Below are 6281 nucleotides of genomic sequence, written 5' to 3' on the forward strand. Positions count from 1 at the left end.
AAGATGGTCGCAATGACCTCCTTCTTCCCTTGTTTTGCCAAAGAAGAAAATCTAAAAAGAAGAGAGAGAAAGAAGAAGCGTCTCTCTCTTATTTCTCTCACTTCTCCCTCACTTTTTCTAAGGGATCCAAAAAAGTTATCTCCCATAGCTATTGACTCAAGTTGACCAAGTAAGGAGGCCTTGAACCACCCTGGTATCTGGGCACTATGCTGGCCCCACCTCGGCCTTTGCCAAATACCTCTACAATTCGGTCACCATTGACTTCTAGTGAGTCATCTAAATCTCAACTGAGCTTGACTTGTTGACTCCACCCTATTTTCATCGACCCCGATAGTCAGGCATTGCCTCCTGACTGACCTCATCCTTTATGTACTCTGGTTCGGATATGAAGCCATGTACCTTATTAAAAACCTCAATTTTGATCGAGTCTGTGCTTTCTAATTCATTTACTGAGTCCCTCAAACCTAACCCACTTAGAGTCATCCCGTCAAATATTCGATCTAACTTGCAGCAAATTAGGGTAGATCCGAATAATGGTAAAACCCATATAGAATCCAAGTTGAATATACACAACTTCTCATAAAATTTTCTTTTAAAAAAATAATTTGTATATAAAAAATTATAATTTTATCTGATCCAATCTATCTAACCTATTGGGTTTAATTTTATCCATCGTGTGCCATATTCCAAGACCCTACATGCCCTACCTTATCTCAAGGCAAGTATGGAATAGATATGGGCAATGGTCTACTCAATCAAGACCTGATCCATTGTCATCCTTAATATATAGTAGGGTGAATAGATTTATTACAATATCTTACATAAAGCATAGGATATAGAAACTATAATATTTAGTTACTAAAAATTTTCTTTGAAATCATTTATGTAGCCAGAGACATATTGTCGAAATCAATGCAGCCTGAATCAAGATAAAACTTTAATGATCTGTTTGGTTGGGGATGCCAAATTACAGGGTAATATGATAATTTTGAGAATCATTTATCTGAAAAAATAATTATGAAAAAAATAATTTTTACTATATTTGGTTGGTAAAAAAATTATTCTGAAAAATAATATCAACAAAAGATTACTACATTTGGTTGGATATTATCACATAGCCCTTTACATAATACATCTCTATCTTAATTTTTTTACAAAAGTTCTTTATTGAATGAATTTAGAAAGACATCTGAATATATTCAATATTATATATGCAGTTTTATTAAAAGTATTTTTTGTCAAGTATAAATTACCGTCATTCGAAAATTTATCAAATACTAACTCTCCATGGTATTTGTTTTATCTTCTCTCTGTAAAAATAAATATGGAGTTATTAATTTTTTTATCATCTAATTTTTTTTTTTTCATATCAAATATGATAATTTGATATGAGAATTATTTTTTTATAGATTATCTCTGACCACATGACTTAAGAGCAACTAAAACTGAAACAGCTGTCAAATCCAGTGGGCTGTCCCGTGTTTGCTTTATATTTAAGTAAGAACCACGGAGAGGTTGAAAGGGAAAAACGTGTAGGTGTCGTGCATGGGAGGCAAATCCACTTGGGAAAGGTTTAGAAAGGATAGATTTTTTTTCCTAAATCTTTTTAATACCGTACCATGGTATAACGGTTACCAATTATTACATTCCTATTTCTCTTTTTTTTTTTGGTAATAAATCCTTCTGTTCATTGTATGCTTCTGGCGGCCCCCGAATGTTCATACTTGGATCCTCAAAACATTTATACGGACGCCCGGTACTCCACCTCCTCTCCCTCACATAAACCATCGGAGCCCATCTTTTCTTCATCTTATTCATTGACAGTTTACCGAGGGGTTGTCATATCTTCTAATATCAAAGTAGATCAAGTTTCCTCTTCTGAATTATTTTTGTCATTGGTTTCTGCCCCCAAATCTTCTCTCTTTGGAGACAGCCACAGTACAAGAGAAGCATAGAAGCATGGCAGAACAAGAGGGGAACAATGTCAGCAAAAGTTCTCCCCCAAGAGCACCACCATTTGTCGGACTGGATGCTATCCATAGCCGTCAAAAGCGATCAGGAGAGAGTAACTGCTGTGCTGCTGAGTGTTCGAGAATGGATTTCTGAGACCGGCTTTTCACCGAACGCTACGAAGCTGATGTTCGGGTTCAAACCAATTGCGGCATTATCCCTGCCCATGCTAGTGTTCTTGTTAGTATACTTCCATCTTTCCTTTTGTTATAGTTTTTTTGAAGGTTAAGAGGGTATCATCCAGAAAAGAAGGTGAGAGTGGCCCAGAGAGCCACCCAAATTTATTAAAAGGTCAGAAAGTAATGTTACTATTTTTCATGTAATACACATGGAATGGCTTCTCCGGTGCTTAAAAGCATGTTAAATAATTCAACGGGCTGCAGGAAATCAATCTCTATTCATGGTGTCCCCCACGATGCGGTCCGGGTGTTCATTCGCTACCTCTACACTTCATGGTAAGTACAATGACTCATTCCCCTCCTCTTTGATCTTTGGAATTGCAAAGTTTATCTATACTAGCTTAGGACCCCATGCGACCCACGGCATGTAATTATTTTTTTAAAATAATATTTTTATAAATTAAAAATCCAACATGATATAAAAGACATCATGGATGATATCAAATGTTCTAAAAAAAAAAATAAAGTTGGATTGTTTAAATAATATTATAATAACTGAGGAAGATAAAAAGCCCATGGATCCTCCACTTGCATATTACCTTTTTTATATAATATTTTTTTTTTAAAAATAATATTTTTTATTATTATTTTCATCTCTTCTCCTCCCCTACTTTTATTTTTAAAATATTATTTTTTTTATTTTTTAAAAATACTACTTTATTATTCAAAAATAATAATTTATTATTATTTTAAAAATAATATTTTTTAAGATAATTTTTATTTAAAAATATATTATTTTATTAATTTATTTATATCTATTCTTTATATTTTCAAAATAATTAAAATAATAAAAAATATATTCTATGCAAAATGTGTTTCTCTCATTGTATTATCAATTCAATTTCTAATACTTCACTAAATTTCAGTCATCAAAGTAATTGATTATAAGCATGCAAAAGGGTTTAAATACATTGAAAGAGTTTTCATCTTTCCCAACAGTTCAGAATCTTTGTCATACCAGTACCTCCGGGCCTCAACTTTTGCATCGGTATCCAATACCCCAAAATCTTGTCAAGCTCTTCCAGCCTCAATGGCTGCCTATTGATGATCAGTTGCTCAGGTCTGAGCTGGTTTGCAAAGCACTTCTTTTTCGCTTTCATGATCTCCCAGATCTCCAACGGACTGCATAACTTGGACAGTATCTTTGAACATTTATCAAAATTCGACCTCTTGGACTCGTCGATCAGACGACCAATACAGCTCATGCACTCCTCTCTTCCAGCATAGACCCCATAGCCTTCAGCACATAATTGTTGCAGTATCTCACATTGCTGACCAAACGGACCTCCTTCTCCTTCAAGATGTTACCTTTCTTGCACTTACTGTAGACCCCCCTCCTCTCCCTCAATGGAAGAGTCGCCAGAGAGGTCCTCCTCTTTCTCAACTACTCTACAATAATATATTTTTTAAAAATATTTTATTTTATTTATCTATTTATATATTTAAAAATAATTAAAATAATAAAAAATATATTTCATGTATGGCTAGGATTATAAGTTATCAAGTAAATCTTGTGAAGATCGACGATCTTGATTCTGCAAAACTCCTTAATAAACTTATCATTTTTTACTATTTTTATTTTTAACCATTTTCAAACCTTTCAATCTCTTCCCTTCTTCTTTTGATCATCTCCTCATACACACCCAACTCTCCCAATAGTAAAGCCGACAATGTTGTCGATGTTTTTTGATTATCTCTTTGCACACTCCCCAAATCTTTCAATAGTAAAATGAACAATATTGTCTAGCAGTCATCACTGCACCAATAGCAGCAGCATCTTCGAGCTTGGAGCGGAGTGAAAATATATGTGAGTGTGCCTCTAACTGATGTCTCGTGAGAGATTTAAATATTAAAAATCAAGAATAAATCTTTCTTTTTTTTCGATATTGAAATTTTAGAGATTTAAATTTTAATTTTTTTAAAAATAAAAATCTAAACTTTAAATTTTTTTTCTCTTTCTTCTTTCTTCCATCTTCTTCATCTCTTTCTTTTATTTTTTTTTTTGATGCTCGCTCAAGCATGCCGCCCTTGGTGGCGCTCGCCCCACCCCGCCCCTCCACCCTGCTATCAGGGCCCCGCTACCTTCTGCTTTCTTTTTTTTTGCTTCCTTCCTCTTCCTCTCTCTCTCTTTTTTTTTTCGATGCTCGCTCGAGTGTCACTGCCGCTGTCTTTGGCCGCACCCGTCCCTTCCCTTCTTGATCTCAGGGCCCCGCCGCCTCTCGCTTCAGCTTGTAGTGCTCCTCCAAACCCTTCTCTGGCGCCAACAGATCCCTCGATAACCCCTCTTCCTCCGACGGTGGCAATGAGCTCCACCACACCCTCCTGTGTCCTCCTGTGTCACTGCGCTCAGAGAAGGGCATGCTAGTTTTTGTCATGCTCCCCATGGATGCCGCCGAGGCGATGGGGCATATGGGTTTTTGCATCATCTCAATCGGAGAGGAAGCGGCCGAGGGAGGCTTAGGCGCAGATGGATTTTTGCATCGTCTCAATTGGGGAGGAAGCGGCCGAGGGAAGCTTAGACGACGGGCTACAATTTTGTGGCGCCTAGCTTCTCATCGGCCCGTCTGCGGCTCTCCGTCGTGCCGAAGCCAAAAAAATAAAAATACTGCCTTGGACATGTGGTAATTAATGGTTTAAGAAAAAATACATACGTGGCGAATAGAGACTTCTCCTCCGAGAAGCCTATGCCTCTGTTTTTACATATATATATATATATTAGATATGTCTATATCCATATCTATATCTTTATACATATATATCTATCGCGGTCAAGGGCTCATTGCTCGGCATGAGATATTGTCCGCTCTGGCTCACGAGCCTCATGATTTTGGCTTTCAAAAGGTACCTCATATGGGATGAATGGTCCCCTCTTATATGGGACTCTTGACTCACAATCAATGTGGAACTAATGATACTCTCCCTCCTACATCATAGGAATATATATGTATATATGTTGGTTTTATATTTGATTTCTGATGCTTTAGTTGCAGGCTGGAAGAGATGGATCAATTTGTCATTTCTTTGCTGGTGCTGTCACACTGCTTTGTGATCACGTCACTGAAGTAGGAATGCTCGCAGAAGATGGAGAAGGGGTTTCTGACCACGGAGAACGTGATTGATGTATTGTAGCTGGCACGGCTCTGCGATGCTCCCCATCTTTACCTTATTTGCTGCCACTTCATCGCAAAGAGGTTTGATGCCATCTCTGCATCCGAGGGATGGAAGATAATGACGAAGAGTAATCCAGAGTTAGCAAAGGAATTTGTGAAATCCATCAGACATGCTGAATTGGTGGGTTATACTTCCATTTGAAGATTAGATGTTCTTCAAGTGTTCTATTCTTTTAAACTATTCATCTGCAAATACTTGAGATCTCATGTTTTCTTTTCATGCAAATACTTAATTGAGAATGTGGCACCTGCGAAAATTGAGAGACTCGAACATTTTGATGCAATTCTCTTGAGGACAAGTACCCTCTCTTTATTTATTATTTTCACACACTCTCTCTGTCTCCTCTCTCTCTTTTTTTTTAATATTTTATTGTGAACTCAGTTGTTTGACTCTTTTGCTCCATTAGTAATACTTGGTAATGCTGTTGGGTTGGTGGTTTCCTGAATTTTCCTTTTTCCATTGGTTAGAAGTGGTACTTTAACAGAAAAGATCACTAAAATATGTTTAGCAAATCTGCAACAGATTGCGTATCCAGATTACTTATTACAGAAGAAGCAGATTTTTGCGTTCGTTGGGTAAAATTAAGTGAACTATTTTGCATACGTAGGTATATACTTTTTGTTGATAGCTAAACTATTGCGACCTTCTATAGGCAACTCAAGGAGAAGATGCAGTACCACAAGAAGAAAGATGACGAGATGTGGAATATGTAGGTCAGCAAAGTACTGTATGCAAGGATCTTATATATAATGTAACAAAGACTTCAGCGGTGTGTTATGAAATAGCATATAGTCTGTAAAGATTTCAGTGTCTAATTTATTGCTACTCCTCTCCAACTCGATGATGTAGTGGAGTGGCTAGATCGGGTGTTTCGGAACTAGTGCCTCATTGGAGTTGGTAGGCACTAGGTCGGGACTCCGG

General features: G+C 36.9%; 1 pseudogene; it reads left to right on the forward strand.

Moving 5' to 3' along the window:
• Positions 1-1959: 1959 nt before the first annotated feature.
• On the forward strand, positions 1960-5501 carry LOC140850798 (BTB/POZ and TAZ domain-containing protein 4-like; annotated as a pseudogene).
• The last annotated feature ends 780 nt before the right edge of the window (positions 5502-6281 follow it).

Source organism: Elaeis guineensis, chromosome 2 (genome assembly GCF_000442705.2).
Source record: "Elaeis guineensis isolate ETL-2024a chromosome 2, EG11, whole genome shotgun sequence".
In the NCBI taxonomy this organism is placed as follows: domain Eukaryota; kingdom Viridiplantae; phylum Streptophyta; class Magnoliopsida; order Arecales; family Arecaceae; genus Elaeis; species Elaeis guineensis.